This window comes from Mauremys mutica, chromosome 5 (assembly GCF_020497125.1).
Source record: "Mauremys mutica isolate MM-2020 ecotype Southern chromosome 5, ASM2049712v1, whole genome shotgun sequence".
NCBI classification, from domain to species: Eukaryota; Metazoa; Chordata; order Testudines; family Geoemydidae; genus Mauremys; species Mauremys mutica.
The window spans coordinates 29,229,375-29,248,794 of NC_059076.1; the positions used below are offsets into that span (position 1 = coordinate 29,229,375).

The window sequence follows — 19,420 nt, forward strand, 5'->3', positions numbered from 1 at the left end:
TGCAAAAAAAAAAAAAAAAAAAAAAAGTGAACATCATTCTGGGATGTATTAGCAGGAGTGTTGTAGGCAAAACACGAAAAGTAATTCTTCTGCTCTACTCTGCTCTGATTAGGCCTCAACTGGAGTATTGTATCCAGTTCTGGGCACCACATTTCAAGAAGATGTCGACAAATTGGAGAGAATCCAGAGAAGAGCAACAAAAATGATTAAAGGTCTAGAAAACATGAGCTATGAGGGAATATTGAAAAAACTGGGTTTGTTTACTCAGGGAAAGAGAAGACTGAGAGGGGACATAACAGTTTTCAAGTATACCTCTACCCCGATATAACGCGGTCCTCAGGAGCCAAAAAATCTTACTGCATTATAGGTGAAACTGTGTTATATCAAACTTGCTTTGATCCACCGGAGTGCGCTGCCCCACCCCCCCGGAGCGCTGCTTTACTGCGTTATATCCAAATTTGTGTTATATAGGGTCACGTTATATCGGGGTAGAGGTGTATGTAAATGGTTGTTAAAAGGAGGAGAAAGAAATTTTTTTTTTCTTAACCTCTGAGGATAGGACAAGAACCAATGGGCTTAAATTGCAGCAAGGGAGGTTTAGGTTGGATATTAGGAAAAAACTTACTGTCAGGGTGGCTAAGCACCAGAATAAATTGCCTAGGGAGGTTGTGCAGTCTCCATCATTGGAGATTTTTAAGAGCAGGTTAGGCAAACACCTGTCAGGAATGGTCTAAATAATTAGTCCTGCCACAAGTGCAGGGGACTGGACTAGATGACCTCTTGAGGTCCCTTTCAGTTCTATGATTATATGGCATAGTATGGGAAAATGGCTTCCGCAGCAATGAGTTTGATTCTGATACATTTTCTGTGCAAACTCTGCAGTAACAGTAAAAATTATGTCTTCAGCAGTAACTAATGCACACACTACCAAATGTAGCCTTTGATTTCACGGAGTTGTGCCTGATTACATCGGGACTGAATCTGGCCCAGATTCTTGGACATTAATTGTGTTTTATTGAGAGATTTAATGAGGAGATTGTAAGATATATTAAGTAAGTGGATGATCAGTATCTCTGCTAAATAAAATAATGATATTTGACAACGTGCATATGGTAACTGTCATTTCCCTACTTTAAAAAGCAGAAGCTTTTTCTAACTGGCTGATGTAGCTTCTTTATTTTCTATTCATTGTGAACTAAGGGCTGCTCTAAACAGCAAAGGGCCCTGTTTTGGGGAACTGCATTATAATATACATGTCATAGAGAACACAGTTTGGTATTGTCATCTTAAGATGGGGAAAAAACATGTTATGGGACCATAGGATGACCATGTAACAATTTTTGTAGCATATTTTATATACTTAGGAAAGACCAAATGATGTTATCTGGTTTCACGACAAAGTACATTTTGCTGCATAGGACCCTAAAAATAAGTCTACTACTTTAGTAGAGTAGAATAAAGTAACATCTCCAGTCAGCAATTGGGAATAAATTAATAAATTGGCTCTGCAGACTGACTTGCCATTGTGAAGTAAGTCAGGTTATCGAATAACAAATAGATTTGATCAGGTTGAGTAAAAGCAAAGCACAAATCTCAGCATCACTTAGCTCTTCAGATGACAGAATGCTAATAGTGTTGGTATGGAAAGATGCACAGTATTAGCTTCTAGAAGATAGAGGATTATGTTGTCTTCTATAAGCACAGACGGAAAGGGAATATTTTTGTGTCTCCTTGAATGTTTATTCACGTGATTACTGAAAAATCTCCTTTACTGACACACACAATATCTTAACGAACTGAAGGAGGATCACTGTGGTGTTCAGTGCTCTGAGGTCAGGGAGGTGAAAGCACGCTGCAAACTTCGCCAGAAGGCTTGAACTTTGCCAGGACGCTTGTGGTTTCATCTGTTTACCTTAGCAGTGACAGAAGATTTAGACAATTACTTATCTACTGCTGGTGCCACTGACAGCCCCAAACAGTGTATTGTCAAATATACTACATCTCCTTTATTAGGAGCTACATATTTTGAGTGTTTTATAAAATTGTTATGATGAGATCTGAAATAATTGGGAGCTAGTGACTGGTGTCTGAAGTGATCCCCTCAAAAAAGACTAGTCAGAGATGCTAATGAAAGAGAGAGACCATCATCCTTCTCTCTTGTAGCTCAGTTCAGTAATTAATAGTTTCTGTGGCTGCTAGCTCATAGCAGCTAGGAAGGGCAAGCCTCTTGGGCTCCACCCCTATGGAGATCAGTCTTGCATTTTCCAGGGGAAAAAATCATAAATGTTCCTTGCACTCTTGTGGCTGCATCCATCCCTATTTCAGGGCAAAATCCTTGTTCTTTACCAGTTCCAGTTGTCCTACAAACATTTAATTACCTGCCAGGGTTGAGGAAGGCGCTCTCCTTTTCCCCGTGCTACAATTTGGAAAACGGCCTGCATAATTTTGGACATCATTCACCCTCCCCTTCCATTTATTTCATCCTTTGTCTTTACCTGACCTTCCCATCTCTTCCTACATCTTTTTCCCTCTACAGGCATCCCACCTCTGTCCTCTATTTTTCTCATCTCTTCCCTTCCCTCTGTCCCATCTCTCTCTGCCTTCTCCTGGTCTCCCTTGCCTTTTTGCTTGGGAGAGCTGCTCATGCATTTCCCATAATGGCATATTTTCTCCATTCCTCTTGGCCTTTTCTTTTTCTGTAGCATCTGGGCAGAGGGAAAAACAGAAGAGAACACCAGAAGAGATGGAGCTGAAGTTCCTCTGCTAAGGTGGGAAATGCAGGTTCACAATATGGGATCCACCAGTATTATGGTGGGCCATGACTAAGAAACTGGCCAAAACGTGTGGTATTTGAGCTGTCTGAGGGTAACTCATGAACATGGAGTTCACAAAAGTGGAGCATGAGCAGGCTTTCTTGCAAGATTGCCAGCATTTTTGCTTTTTACCACAGCCAATAATAACCCTTTCTCACAGTATTTCAGGACTGCTGGTGCTAGTTCCAGCCAGGGCCTAGAAATAAAAAGATGCATGAAAAGGCGAAAACAAATAAGATTTAGCCCAACATGCCAGGAATGTAAAGAAAGGTTCAGTCCTAGAAATGGGTGAGCGGTCAGGTGGAGGAGGGTCATCTTGTTTTTGTAACTAGTTTGCCCATTCCTGTATATGAATTTCCCAAAATCTTGAGGTGGTCTGTTCCCTACCTCTCCCATAAATGAAATGTTTTTGCCAGATGAAAAATAAATTAATTCCAATGAGGCTGGGGAGGAAGAAAGGAAATACAACTGCACATGTGATTTTAAAAGGAAATAATTTTCTATTATGATTAATTCCTCCCTGTATGTCAGACTATTTCAGTTCTTGCTTTTGGAATTCTCTCAATTGTGGTCAGTCAAAGACTAATTTCAGGGTGTGGTATAAGACTCTTGGAATGGTTAGTTACTAGCTTTCCACATGATAAATAAATTGTTAACAGTATGAGTTATTTTCTATAACAGTAGTAAAAGATTACTTAGATTGTAAGCTCGTGGGGGCAGGGACCATTTCTTTGTCTGTACAGTGGGGCTAGAATGATAGGCAGGCTGACCAGTGGGGGGGTGAAAGGGGTCAGTTTGCTCAAACTCCTGCTTGAGAGGGCCCCCAAAATGAAGGAGGGGGGCAAATTTTAGCGATTGGCATTGTGGCCTGGCACATGGAGTCACAATGCCAATCGTTTTTTGGCGCCTCCCTCCCCCTTCAGCAGGCCCAGATCCCACTGCTGCTGTCACTGGCATTGTTGGAGTGAACCCAAGGTAACCCACTAGGCCAAGAGCCTGTAAGTAAAAGAGGGGTCGGGGCTTAGGGAGAAGTAGGTCTGGGAACACTTCCCTGGGCCCAAGCAGGGCAGAGCCCTCCAAATCCCCACAGTGACAGCAGCACCCCACAGCACCCCACTACCCATCTCCTCCGCTTTTCTTAAATTCTTTTGTGTCCAAAGTAATTTTTTTTGGAAGGGTTGAGGAGAGGGCTAAATTTCAGCTTTTGCCCCAGGCCCCAAAAACTCCCATGCAGCCCTGACACTGGGGTTCTGGCTTCTGGGTGCTACCATAATACAAGTTCTAGTAAGGGAACATAGCAGGTAGGAGGCAGAATAGGTTATGATTTGTGGAAAATTCACATATTGTTATAAATGTTATTTGTTTTTAACCAATTAACCCCATGTTGTCCATTTTACCATAAACAGTTTGGTTGCTAATCTGATCTTGGCCGTAAATTGTTCCACTTCTCTCAAAACTCTTAGCCTTGTCAGTGGGATTTGCTGCTGATTGGGAATGAGCTGGGGGAGATGGCGGTGTGTTATTTGGCTACTGATTTATTATCAGTATGTGCAGGGTTGGTAATCAGTGCTACAGTGACACTGCTTGCATCTGAGGAAGCAGGGTGGGTTTATCCACGAAAGTGTATGCCCACATAAATCTGTTCGTCTTTAAGGTGCCACCGGACTCCTCGTGTTTGTGGCTACAGACTAAGACGGCTACCCCACTGGTACAGTGCTACAAGCCTTTTAGTTTTTTGGGCTTGTGGCCATCTATTGAAGAAAAGGTACTTGCAAAACCTCTCAGCTAGAGAGACAGACTAGAAGGCTCATGGGTGCAACCACCAAGCAATGACTCTCCCCTCTGGCGGCAGCAGCACCGCCACCAGAGAGCTGGGCTGTGGGGACGCAGCCGAGCATGGGCTTGGCAGCAGCCCTCTCCCGGGCCAGAAGCTCAGCGCGGGCTGCTGGCAGGGGCGAAGCCTAGTCCCGCTTTTGCTAAAGAGTTGGCGGGCGCCCGGGCCGTGCAATCACTAGTGGGAGCTGGAGAGGGCAAGCGGAAAAAAAAATCTGCAGAGCCTGAGAGAACCCGGCGTGGGGGGTGGTGGTTAGAAACAGCAGCAGCAGCAGCAGCAGCTGACCCAACTTTGTGGCGTGCGGGCTGGAGGCGCAGGGGGAGCAGCAGCAGCGGCACTGAGCGGCGTCTGCTCTCCGGCCCGCGGACCAGGCGGCCCGGCAGCCGGTAAGGGAGCTCCGCGCCGGGGGCAGCTCTGCCCCGGCTCCCCGCGGGGCGCGCTCTGGGGCTCGGGCAAGCGGGGCGCCGGGGCGGGCACGCCACAGGCCCGCGCTGCGCTGGGGGAGGCGCGGGCAGCTGGCTCCGGAGCCGGCTGGGGTTTGTGTGCGGTACCTGCTGTGCCCTGGCAACCGCCCCCGCGCCGGGAGGCGAAGCGGCGCTGGGATGCTGCAGCCGGGACCGGGGTGGAGGCAGCGGCGGCTCCTGGCGGCCGGGTGAGGGGCTGGGAGGGGAGGCAGCGGGCGGGCGAGCGGCGGCAGCAGCCGCGGGACCAGGTGACCGAGGCCGGGGGCCATGGGCAGAGTCTCTCCCCGCCCCCGGGAGTGCCTGGGTGGGGGCTTTTCAGCGAGCCGGTGATCCCGCCATGGGGGGGCGGGCGGTTACTGACTCTGGCCGAAGTTTTCCAGCCCAAGGGCTTCGCTGCAGAGGCTCCTACTGCCGCATCCCGGCACCCGAGGGAGACGCGCCCGGCTTCTCGCAGGTGCCGCCCCACTTTCACCGCCGTGGGAGCGGGCGGTGCTCGGTCGCGCTGCGAACCAGACCCTGGCTACTAGCCACCTACGGATTTAGGAGCCCACCTGTGGGTCCCCCGGGTTGGGGGCGTTTAAGTAGCTGCTAGGGTGGCTCGCATGTGGAAGAGTTGCGGGCAAAGGGGTTTCGGTTGATGTCTCTGTGGTTCTGAGATCAGATCAGCTACGAGGCTGTTATTTGGTACTTGCCAACCCAGCCCCGTGGCAGAGGACGCCAAGGCGTGGAGACAGGTTGTTACGCCGTTCCCCCCACCCCTACAGCCACCGTAATCTTTTTATCATAGCACAATTAAGTTGATTGTATTTGATAGCTTCATAATTGCACTTCAGCCATGCCACAGAATGGACCTTAACGACTGCAGAAATTAATTGCACCTGTGCGTCTTCTTCCTGCCTAGCCCCTACCTGTTTGGATCAGAAGAACTGAGTACAGTGCTTTCAATAAGTACTGGAGCATAGTCTGTGTTTTCCAACCTGCCTTGAGCTGCCTCTCTGACTAAATCAGACCAATGATCATGATTTTTGGCAGCTCCTAGGGATTTTGCAGGGAGCGCTTCGCCTTTAACACCATGAGCTGGACTGCTCTTGGAGGGATATTATTATTAAGGTGAAGAATGAATGACTCATTGTGCACTCAAAGGTGCCTGTGAAGGAACACAGAGAGAAAAGTCTTTAAACTATCCAAAACCACCTAAAAATAAACATATTACAATTGCAGAAACATCTGTTATGTTAGCAAAGAAGAATCAGCTGAAGAGAGGTAATTGGATTCAACAATGCAAAGGTGGCTGTTAAAGGACAGGATATTGGCTAAAAAAGTTATTTTAGGCAATTTCTGTGGAACTACCACTGAAATCTTAAATCAGCGGCTGGATATTAATGGGATTCCTACATCTATACTCACCAAATATACATCCAATTTCTTAATTTTGCAACTACACTGGTGAAATTTTTAATCCTTTTCATTAGTTGGAAAAAGCGGTGGAAGTCTCATCTAGTGACCTTTGAGTAACCATAAGCCAAAGTATAGGTGTAAAGACTTTTTAAACATTTTCAGTGGTCAAATAACTGTGTTCTAACTATAAAAAGAATATTCAAAGATTTGTTATTGTACATAGCAGATGTCTTCTAACATTTGCTGTAGAGATGTTTGTTGAGAATATGGCATTTTGGCTTCAAGTGCTTTAATGTCATTTGGTAAGTCATTGTAAAGTCATGCAAAACAATTGCCTTTTATTCTGTAAGTCTGCCATTATTGTAGTGATGTTTTGCATGTAAAGCATACTTAAACTTACACAATACATTTAATTTACCATGACTTCAGACATATTTTTATAATCATGCAAGTAGGGCTCTTTTTTTTTTAGTTTTAAATTTAACTTAATGCAAGAAACAGAGACAGCATGTTATTTGTCTAATTGAAGAGGCTGTTTAGTAAGCCACTGGATCCTTTCCTTGTGGTCACATGTTACAGTTTGATATGATCTCATTACTCATGTGTCAAAAGCTGTTGATGAATTTTTAATGACACTGAAATGTGCTTTTAAATCAAAATGTCTGTCAAGATAAAATTTGTTTTATTGTGGAAGATAATGGAGAATGCTGTGAATTTTTGAAAAAAGTAATCTCTCTCTCTCTCAAGAATACTTCCCTAGTTGTTTAAAAATAGGTTTTGCCCCACATAAAATACTGACTTACAGTGCTCAATTTTCTGAAGTTCTGCTTTGAAAACAGCACTTACACAACTCATTGCTAACTGACTGAAGAGCCTGATGAGAGGATTTCACTTGTTACAGGAAAAAGTAAATAGTTAAAACTGTATATTCAGAACAAATAGCTACCTGCTATACACAGTGTTATTTTCTGACCAATAATCATATTGAACAACTTTAAAAGTTAATGTACTTTTTTCAGAAATTAAAACGACACTAAACTAGATATGGCTTGTGGAAAAGTCAAAGAATGCACAGAGGGTTATACTTTCAAATTAATTTGACTTAGTGCTTATTACATTATTGCTAATAAAAACCAAAATTCACGCATGCAGAGGGCCAGCAAGAGTTCTCTGCAGCACTTGTGTTCCTCTTCAGTCCTGGTGCATAGTCCATCTGCACAGGGGTGAGTTTCACCCAGAGCTGCTTTTTTTTTTTTTTTTAAATCATTAGAATGCAGTATATTCAGTGTTAGATTACTTGGTGTATTTAAGTTATACGGGTCACCATATTTAAATTTTGTGTTTGTTATTAAAAAGACCTTGCAATTATTTTAAAAGAAGGAATACAGAATAATAAATCGTGGGGTTTGACCTTCTTCCTACATTTTTGTAACTTCATTGACTTCAGCTGAGCTACTCCTGATTTACACCGATGTGAAAGAAGAATCAGGATTTCCAAGTCTGATTTTTGTAGGTACTTCCACCATATTCAGATCCCCACTTTGTATGTAATCTGATTGCTTTGTGTGGAACAGCTATGGAATATGGCTCAGTCCTACAGTGTGTTGAGGCTGTTGCCCTGAGCCAGCAAAGCACTTAACAACGTGCTGAACTTCAAGCGTGTGAGTAGTCCACTTGGAGTTAGTGGGTCTACTTATATAATTTAAAGTTAAGCATGTGCTTAAGTCCTTTGCTGGATGGAGGCCAGAATTCTCATTATTTTTCCTGATTGAGCCCTCGGGTCTTGAAATTCTCTTACAAGAGAAATGTTACTTGGTGGTAACATTAAATGACAGATTCAGGAAGAACAGTTCACAAAAGCCAGAGCTTTCTAGCCTGTTTGTTTCTGGATTTGTTTTCTAAGCATTATTTCCTAGAACAATATGTAAGTGATCACATCCCTTGCCAGGTGTGTGGAAACAGTGAGAGTTAGAAGAAAGCACTTTTTCAGGTGGGATATGTGAGTTCCTACTAATGAGAAATAAGATTACTTTTTTCATACATGTTTATAGTCGCCTCCATTTCCTAACAGAACCAATGACTCTGTACTGCCTAAAATAGATACATATCTCTTAGATTGTAAGCTCTTTGGGGCTGAGACTTTCTTTTTATTGTGTGTCTACGCAGTACCTAGTACAATGGAGATGGCATCTCTAACCACTGCTACAATACAAATAGTAATAAAAACCATATTGCAATACGTAATTTCAAATTTAATTAATCCTTGGATGCTTCTGAAGACCTCAATTAAACTTCTGAAAGGTATTTTCTGTCAATATTCAGGTAGCTCCAAGAGCAGAATATTGCACTAGGTCACTTGGATAATACATTGCTATCATTATTCCACTTAAGGAGTTAGGCTCCTTGATTAGCTGGCCCTTATCTGAAATGGAGGGAAATGAAAGAAAGATGTGTATAGGTAATGTTGCTTCCCTCAGTTTAGGGGCAATGCATTTCTCTTCATACTCAGGATTCAAATATCTGAGGCTAAACACAGGGCCTAATCCTGCAGAGATTTACATAGGTTAGTAACTTCGTATGGGTGACTAGTTCCCTTGAGCTCAGAGAAACTGCTCAGCTGAGGAAGGTTACATGACTAAGCATTCACAGGATTTGGGCTATATTTCAGACCTGGCAGCAAATGTAAAAAAGCTTGTTTTACCACATGTCCAGAAACATTCCTCCGCCTGTAGCTTTATGTATCGGCCATGGAGTTATCTTTGGCCATAATATGAACTGCTGATAGAAATGAGTGATTCTGATCTAAATGATAACGCTTCTTAAAACTAGATCTGAAACACACGGACTCATCATAGAGTAACTCCTTTTTTGTATAGATAAACTACTGTTGTTGCATTGTCTGACATAATATAAATATTTCGCCTTGATGGGCAAAACTCTGAAGGAAGTGACTGGAAAACTCTTTATACAGCTCTCAGTTCTAGTTCATTCATATGCAAACTGGTTTCTATCCTGGTACAAGTTCCGAAGCATGCTTAGCCCTGATAAGAAGCACCTAGTCTTCATTCAAGCAATCTCTGTCCCAGTGTGGCTTAAAGAGGAGAAATATAACAAAAGATACAGGGTAAGAGTTTCAAAGGCACAAAGGGGAGTTTGGTGCCCAATTCCCAGAGAGCTTTCAAATCTCCCTTATAAAGAATATAGCGCTTTATATCCACCATCCCAATTCTTCTGATGCATGTGAGAGGCAAGAGACTTACATACTGTAGCTAATGTAGAGTGGGCTCTAGGGTTTTTTAATAAGAAAACACTGTTAAAGTAACAAATATTTTTGAAAATATAATAAAACCTTGGTGTATCTTTACTTCTGCTCTTTCCTGTGTTCAAATGCTGAACTGCATTTCCTCTATCTAAAACTTCAGCATTTAATGTAGTTGTCAAGAAAAAGCGGCTTCATATGGGATTGTTAATTATTCCTTATGATCTACTCAAGCCACTTTTAATTTTTGTGTATGTGATCTTTTCTTTTTTTGTAAGTAGCTCTAGTATGTTGACTTTGTTATATTGCGCTGCACATTCTTCTACCATGTTGGATTAATCTCATTGACGCATTAGCTTGGACTCCAATATTTTCTTCCACTAGTCCAGCAATTTACTCTCCCTTTGTAACAGGTAAATAGTAACTGTCTTTTGATTCTGCTTTTAGCTCCAAAAATGTGCAAGTGTTTGTGTACTCATCATTAATTTTTCAATGAATTTCTATTTCACTTATCCTCTCCTAACTAAACATCCAATGACATTTGCTAATATCATATTGTTCCCTGTGGGTTCTCCTTTGCCCACCCCTTATCTATTTAGACTGTAAGCTCTTTGGAGTAGGAACTGTCTATTACTCTGTGTTTGTACAACACCTAGCACAATGGCACCCCATTCTTGGCTGGCTCTTAGGCACTACCATAATAAACGTGATGATTAATAGTAAGTACAGAGAGATCATCCTGTGTCCTGTCTGCTTTTGCTCTGCAAGTAAAACTGTAGCTTTTGCTTCTTTAGCAAAGGCTTTAATTCTTACCAGTTGCTTCTACGCTGGTGATGAGCGCAGGGAGTCTGACATCTCTGTTTCTGATCTCTTTCTGATGGGCATTATCGGACACGATGTATCTTCTGTCACTCACTGGGCTGTGTGGAGAACTTGCACCATGTAATCTGGCAGAATATCTGAATCCCTCTGCAAAGGAATTATTGATTGTCTTTCTTGTAAGGAAAGGGATAAAGAGGTTGTCAGATTACGGAGCATCAGACACGCCTAAATTTGGGGTAACATTATCACCTTGCAGATATCTGTCAAATACCAAGCTTTTAAATGAGTAGTTCATTATTTCAACTTTTCCAAAGCAGTTTTTCCTTGGTACTTCTCAACATCTCAGGCTACGTCTACACTACCCGCCGTATCGGCGGGTAGCGATCGATTTTTCATGGATCGATATATCGCGTCTCATCTAGACGCGATATATCGATCCCCGAACGCGCTTATATCGATTCCGGAACTCCACCACCGCGAACGGCGGTGGCGGCGTCGATATGGAGAGCCCCGGAGATCGATCCCGCGCCGTGAGGACGGGCAAGTTATCGATATAAGATACTTCGACTTCAGCTACGTTATTCACGTAGCTGAAGTTGCGTATCTTATATCGATTTTTCCCCTTAGTGTAGACCAGCCCTCAGTGGGGCTCAGATGACAAGATAAACTACTCAAGATCGTTTTTATGCTTACCATGACGTTGTTACATCTCTTGATGAATAGTGTCAGGTGGTACAATTCTGATCTTATGTCCACAGTGTAAATGGAATTGTAACTCAATTGAAATTAAATGGAGATACACCCCCAGTTTAAAAATTGAGATCAGAATCAGGCCCAGAGGAAATAAGAGGATTGTTTCCTAGGAACTTTTGCTTAGTCTGACCTTTTTGTTTTTGTTTGTTTTAAATGAAGACTTTAACAATTGAGATTATGAAGATGGCCTTCTCACTTGTTGAGTTTACACCTTGTTATTCTGAAACAGTAAAGAGAAGTGAAATTCTATATTTGGTTTACTTTGGATTTTTCACCTTAATTATGAAACAGCTTGAAAGGTTCAAATCCTGTTCTCCTTTCTCACATGAGTAGTCCCACTGAAGTCAATGGGACTTCTCCCATGAGTAAAATGAGCAGGAAATTGTGGTTGTAGTCAGGAAAGTGCAGGTAAAAATGACAACTTGAGGTTCCATATTATTCTTTCTCTAAGACTCCAGATCAAATTTGTTGAGTTTAAAAGTCAAAAGCCTGACAATCACGAAGTTTTCTTTGCCACTTACATCAGTACTGCTAATAATATTTGTGCAGCCAGACCCTACTGTAGCTGATAATTTTGTTGTTGCCAAGAACTCTATGGTGTTAGTGACAGGTAATAGGTACATAGACAGAACAGCAGAACACATCCCAGTTAACTTTTAACAGCCATGAAATAGTTAAGTGCTAACAGTAGTGAAAACTTGTCTCTGTACTGTGTGAGACAGTGACTAGCAGGGAGTAGCTATGATATGCTACATATAAATTAGATGGCATTTTATTTTTATATCTAAGTTACCAGGTTTTGTTTTGTTTAAAGCTGTATCCAAGCATCACTTGGAAATGCCAGCTCAGTTGACGATTTCCTTGCAGAATGGTGACCTTGCAGATGAAGGCTTGACCAGAAAAGGAGTACTTCTTTTATTTTTGTCATGTCCTCATATACTGAACCAATTTATTTATAATTTTACAAGGAGAATTGCATTTCCTTCCATATCTAGTTCTTGGAGTGCCATCTTTTAATATAGGCCCTCTTTTTGAAGCAATGACAACTAAAATACAGGAAAATCATGGTTCTCTTTGATAATCTTCATTTTTCTTTTGATTAATTTTTTCAGTCCTATGCATGAGTTCTATGCAGTTAGTATTTGACATTTTGTATTTTTGCATCAACCTAATATCATACAGAGAAAGTCATTGTAATAGGTGCTCTGTTTATGGAAAAATGTATAAATAAAACTTAGGTACATTCTCTCTCATGTGTCAAAACAAAATGCACAGTAAGGCAGCTTCTTTAATAATAAATTAACTTTTGTATGGCTTTACAAATTCATAACTCCTTACATGAATTGAACTTTGAACTTCATTGCCCTTAAAGTTATTTTTTTAATAAAAATTTAAAATCAGCACAATGTTTCTTTTGCTTAAGTGGAAATACATATATATATACATACAGTATATAGAGACCTGTCAGTGATTAAATAATATTCTAAATTTGCACAACATGAAACCAGAGGCTGTGTATTTCAATGAGTAAAGTGTTTGGCTCATATTTCAAAGATACTGAGTTAAATCCTTATAAATATTAATCAAAATATATTTTAATTTATTTTTTCTGTGAATTAGATTATAAATTCATGTATTCTTGACACTTTTCTAAAAAAAACCCAAATTTTGTAGGTGACATAGAATATTTCAAACGTAAAAGCCAAGTCAAAAAGGGGTGAGCCTAATAACATATATTTGTAAAAGCAGCCACATTAGAAAAGAGCCTTTTTAAAAGCCATTTTATTCCTTGAAGCTACCAGCACTCTTGCATGTGCATAGCTTCATGTATGTATATATTTGCTGGATTAGGGTTTTTATTAGGATTAATTTAATTTCTCCCTTTCCAGATTAAGAGACTCCAGATCAATTAAAGATCACAAGGAGAGAGGACTAATTGGTCCTAACTGTTGTGATTAATTTGCCTACTGTAAATAGCTGTTTTGATGGTCAAGAGGGTTGTTAATCACTTGATGGACAGTCCATTTGATCAACAGAATAGGCAGATTGTACTGTTAAAAATTGCTGCTGCTTAATATATATATTAGTAGAGTAATTTTGTTTCAATTGTAGAAGATTTTGCAGGATAGAAATATCCATTTAAATGTTTTGCTTTATGTGGCAGTTCCTTAAGTTTAACTGTAAAACACTTATTTTCTTGTAAAGGTTTTAAGACCCCATCTTACAAACAGAATTTGGGCTAAATTGTGTTTCCCTTACCCACATTAGAAGCCCAGCTGTATTGTTAGTACGAGAAAGGTAGACAAGATTTGGCCTGTTGGTGTTTACATACCTTTTAAGCACACAAATAAAAAATTATTTGTCATCAGATATTTAAAAATCAGTCCTTCCTTTATGTGCCTGTAAAGTTTTGGATTCAAGACTCCTCTTTTCCCCACCAAGAGAGGCTCTCTCTTCCTCACGCACAGGCATGCGCATCCCCCTTTTCCAGATAGAGAGCATAAACATTTTTATAAGCTACATCTGCCGTAGCTAAATTGCTTCAAAGTGTATTGTGCGCATAGACTGTGTGTGTGTGTGTGTATGCACGCGAGAAAGATTTGGACGGGACAAACACAATTAATCTAGCTTCTATTCAAGATGTATTTTGAAGGCAGGATATTATAATTGAGATTAGGTTAATTATCTATCTGTATTGGTTATCAAGGTTGAATGTATAAGTTTTTCTAAACAGGGCATTTGTCTTCTGTTATAACTGTCATTTTGTGCAGGCATTTGCAGCCTGGAGGAATCTTATTAAGCACATACAAACCCCACTTGATTTGCTTTGTCTAGAGGCAGGCTTTTAGGGGCCAATTCTGAATGGGGGATCCGTGCAGGACACCCCTTAAGCACGTGTGCCGTCTCATTCGCTTCAATGGGTCAGCACAAGATTGGGACCTTGGGTTCTGCAAATTTGACATACACCTTTTGTAAAGCATTTTGAGATCCTTGGATGAAGAGTGATGCCTAATCCCAATGAATTGTTATGCATAGTGTGCACATTCACAGTTATTCTGTATAGCAGCATTTCTCAAACTGGAGTCCCCGAGGGTACTTCAGGTGTCCATGAGCCCTGCTGATGAACTCCCCCCCTCGCTCCTTCTATGTCCTGGTTTGGCTTCAGTAGCCAAACCAGGAGATTTTAGGTGCTAAAAGTCTGACGGTTGCCTGCCTGGCCCCGTGCTGCTCCTGGAAGCAGCCAGCATGTCCCTGTGGCCCCCGGTGGGAGGGTGCCAACTCTGCAGCTCCCATTGGCTGAGAACTTCAGCCAATAGGAGCTGCAGTGGCAGTGTGTGGAGATCCCCTGACTCCCCTGCCTAGGAGCCACTGCCAAAGAGATGTGCCAATTGCTTTCTGGAGCCACCCAAGGTAAGCGCCACCTAGCCGGAGCCTGCACCCCAACCCCCTGCCTCAACCCAGAGCCTACACCCCACACCCAAACGCCCTCCCACAGCCCGCACCACTGCTCCAGCCCAAAGTCTGCACCCAAACTCCCTCCCAGAGCCTGCACCCCAAACCTCTGCACCAGCCTAGTGAGAGGGTGTGTGGGGGGGGGAATGGAGTGAGCGGGAGGCTGGGGCTTTGGGGGCAGGGATGGTGTGGGGGCAAGGCCTGGGGCTGAGCAGGGAAGTGTGGGGGTCCCTGAAAGATTTTTTTTGTTACATAACTGCATTCAAAGATAAAACAATGTAAAACTTTAGAGCCTACAAGTCCACTCAGTCCTACTTCTTGTTCAGCCAAGTGCAAGACAAACAAGCTTGTTTACATTTATGGGAGATAACGTTGCCTGCTCTTATTTACAATATCACCAGAAAGTGAGAACAGGCATTTGCATGGCACTTTTGTAGCTGGTATTGCAAGGTATTTATGTGCCAGATATGCTAAAAATTCATATGCCCCTTCATGCTTCAGCCACTGTTGCAGAGGACATGCTTCCATGCTGACAATGGTCGTTTAAAAAAATGTGGTTATTAAATTTGTGACTGAATTCCTTGGGGGAGAATGGTGTGTCTCCTGCTCTGTTTTACCCGCATTCTGCCATATATTTCATGTTATAGCAGTCTCAGATGATGACCCAGCACATGTTCTTTTTAAGAACACTTTCACTGCAAATTTGACAGAACACAAAGAAGGTACCAATGTGAGATTTCTAAAGACAGCTACATCACTCCACCCGAGGTTTCAGAATCTGAAGTGCCTTCCAAAATCTGAGAGGGTTGGGGTATGGAGCATGCTTTCAGAAGTCTTAAAAGAGCAGTACTCCAATGCAGAAACTACAGAACCTGAACCACCAAAAAAGAAAATCAACCTACTGCTGGTGGCATTTGACTCAGATGATGAAAGTGAACATGTGTCAGTCCGCACTGCTTTGGATCGTTATCAAGCAGAACCCATCATCAGCATGGATGTATGTCCTCTGGAATGGTGGTTGAAGCATGAAGGGACATATGAATCTTTAGCGCATCAGTCATGTAAATATCTTTTGATGTCGGCTACAACAGTGCCATGTGAACACCTATTCTCACTTTGAGGTGACATTGTAAACAAGAAACGGGCAGCATTATCTCCTGCAAATGTAAATAAACTTGTTTGTCTTAGTGATTGGCTGAACAAGAAGTAGGACAGAGTGGACTTGTAGGCTCTTCAGTTTTACATTGATTTGCTTTTGAATGCAGTTATTTTTTGGTACATAATTCTACATTTGTAAGTTCAACTTTCATGGTAGAGATTGCATTACAGTACTTGTATGAGGTGAATTGAAAAATACTATTTCTTTTGATTTTACAGCGCAAATATTTGTAATAAAAATATAAAGTGAGCACTGTACACTTTGTATTCTGCGTTGTAATTGAAATCTATACATTTTGAAAATGTAGAAAACATCCAAAATATTTAAATAAATGGTATTCTATTATTAACAGTGCAATTAATTTTTTTAATTGCTTGACAGCCCTACTATTTAGATTTTACAGCGGTGGCAGAGGGTCTTATCCAAACAGCAGGCAAAGCAGCAGGCAGATCCATGTTGTGTATTATAAGAAAATCACTGAGAAAATAAATACATTTTAACTTACCTGCTAATGACTTTTCTCTGAGTCCTCCCGCACTAGGACCCTTGAGATTTGTCTTTTTCCCCACTCTCCCTCCACAAGTAAGCACGAGACAGAAAATTCCTGAACTATTGGATGGACCCCATCATTAATTTCCGATTTGTTTTCTCTGTCTCCAGCAAGATGAAGATTATATTAAAAAAAAGTAATACTTACAAATAATAAAAGAGAAGGCGATCAAAGCAAACTAATCTGATTACTTGAAAGGAATTTTCAGAGAATAATACAGACTTATGTTAGCAATGAGAATTGTGCAGTTATTAGTCTGCCAGGGTAATTGTCACCATTGACATCAAGTTGCTGACTTAAAAAATCTACACAAATCAACATTTTGACCATCTACGTTGGAAGAGAATGAAGGTCTTAAACATTTATTCAATTTTATTCTGTACTCTTAGGAAAGAGTAGTCGTTCTTTTCTTAAAGGCAAACTAGGGTATTGTCATGGCTATCAGATTTGGGGTGAAATTCACTGAGTGGTAGAGCACTAGCACTTAAGTATTGCCATGTGGTGTAAAATATAGTATTTTTCTTAAGGTCCTTTGGGAGGTCTGTGAGTATGTGAGAGTCAGAACTTTTATTGAAAAAAATGGTTGTGGAGAAAAGCTTGAAAAGGTTATCTCTGTGCGCCTTAAAGGCTTGGAAACCTGAAGGCAAATAAAAAGAACCCCATGTATATTACTATTATTTAAATCTCAGGCAATTTAAAGCAACCTCATGATTTTTTGAGGCCTGATTCATGATTTTTGAACATTTGAGGTTGGCAGTACTGTTTGTTACTTATTTTGAGAATATAAGCCATGTGCAGTCATTTTGCTGACCCTCTGCAGAAAGGGTGGGATTTCATCCTTTGTGTCCACTTGAAATTTTCTAATACACCCTGACAGTTCATGCAACATGACTTGGAATGGTATGTAAAAAAGGAGGCTTATCATAAGCATCTGTCTAATCTACTGTTTTCATGCTGCCCTTGTGCTTTCAGATATGGTGCATGTATTTGAAATATTTATCCCAATCTCATTTTTGCCCCTAGTAGCATTCAGACATGTTTATACAACCCTTTTTAGTTTTGCCATTTCCATTCCTCTTATTGCAAATTAAATTAATATAGACAGCACTGTACAACTTCAGGCCTTGACTCTGCAATTGGATCTGTTCCTCTGGGCTCTTATCACCCACACCAATCCCCATTGAAGTCAGTGGAGCTCTGCATGTGTCTGCCAGTGCAGACCGGATTGTAAAATTGGGGCCTTTTTTATAGTTTTCTCAAGCCATGCTCCAAAACTGTACAAAGCTAAGAACAAGAGAGCAGACTGTATATCATATGATAGACAGAAGACAGTGGTGTTAAGGATATTTTATAATTTTTGAGCATAACACTAATTATTGCAGAAGAATTAAGTCAAGATACATTGTAAACTCTTTGGGTCATGGACCATTTTTTTGTTCTGTGTTTGTACAATGACTGGTCCATTACTGGGGTTCATAGAGCAGTAATATAAATAATGAATAATAATAATGAGATATGAGGTCAGATGTAACAAGTCAAATGGATAGAAGGATGAAAAAAGGCTCTTCCCTCAGCAGCTCTAGTATTCCGGGGGAAAGCCTTTGTATTGACAGTGTCTGGAGACTGTGTCAGTGAGATAAGGTAGGGAAGGTCCAAGGAGAATTTACAAACAAAGGCCTGGTCCTACCAAGCTGTACACGTGTGTTTGACTTTACTGCCATGAATTGTCTCAATGAAATAATAAAACTGCTTGTGGTAGTAGATGTAAGCATGTTTGTGAATAGTTTAATTGATTTCAACGAAGCTACTCTTGGTTGTAAAGTCAAACTCACGTGTAAGGTTTTGCAGGACGGGGGCCAGAAAGGGTAGTACAGAACAGTACCCTTAAATGAATCCTTGGATTTGTCTGAAGATGTGTAGTGATGTTATTGTGCTTCTTTGTATGTGAAAGGTGATGGGTAAGTAACATTCTGCAGACACTGAAGTGCTAGGACATGGCTGGTTTGAAGGAGTTGTTATGCACCTTTACCTCCTTTTGCTTTGTGTTTTGTGTAAGGATTTCATCAGTAGTGAGGCCAAGGCAGTAGCAATGTGCAATGTTCCAGAAGTGGTAAGATATGGTATATGGATGGATTTGTGGGGGAAAAAGCAATACAATTAATAGGTAGGGCACACAGAAGTACTTGTTTCCATTCCTAGCTCTGCTAATGACTTTCTGAGCTAGTATAAACTTAAAAGATTTATGGGTATAGCTATACCATTATAACAATACTGGCAAAAGCCTCTTAGTGTATATTGGCCAAAAAAAAGTACTTTTGCTGGTGTAGCTTGTACTGCTTTGGTGAACAAAATAAGCTAGAACAGCCAATGCTGTATAATTGCATCTCCACTTTTGTTGGCAACGAAATGTTGCAGAAAAATCACACCCCTAACTGATGTTGCTGGGCCGCAAAAGTTTCTGATGTAGGCCTGGCCTCTGTGTGACTGCGGTAAATGTCCCCCCCCGCCCTTCTTTTTCGAGGGGGTATAAGAACCCACAGCCCCCATGTACTTCAGTGAGCAATATTAATGCTAAGAACCTCTGAAAATGAGGCAGTTAATCTTTCCTACCTCCTTTGCCTGGCTGCTACTGGGCTTAATTAAGGTGTGTGAAATACTTTGAGCTTGTTGCATGAAAGCCACTAGAAGTCCAAAGTATTTAGTCATTTGACAGGAGTGTAGGGAAAACATATTGTTTGGTTAGGCTAAAGAAAACTTGGGAAAGGAGATTTATCTTTCACTTCAGGGATCCTGTCTTAATGATTTGAAGCACCTTTTAGATAATTCAAGGAATGGCGCTTGTATTCAGTACAGTACTGGGAAAGGATATGCTTACCCGCCTTCACAACTGGAAACAAAGCTGTAATATATAGATT

The 19,420-nt window shown here is 41.2% G+C and overlaps 1 protein-coding gene across 2 annotated transcripts in view; it reads left to right on the plus strand.

Annotated features, from left to right (window-relative positions):
* The first annotated feature begins 4,943 nt into the window (after positions 1-4,943).
* Positions 4,944-19,420, plus strand: part of BMPR1B (bone morphogenetic protein receptor type 1B) — a 375,661-nt gene continuing 361,184 nt past the window's right edge. For both annotated transcript variants that reach the window (XM_045018526.1, XM_045018531.1), the window contains exon 1: positions 4,944-5,033. The gene's annotated coding sequence lies outside the window, so the exon portion shown is untranslated. The remainder of the gene's footprint in view (positions 5,034-19,420) is intronic.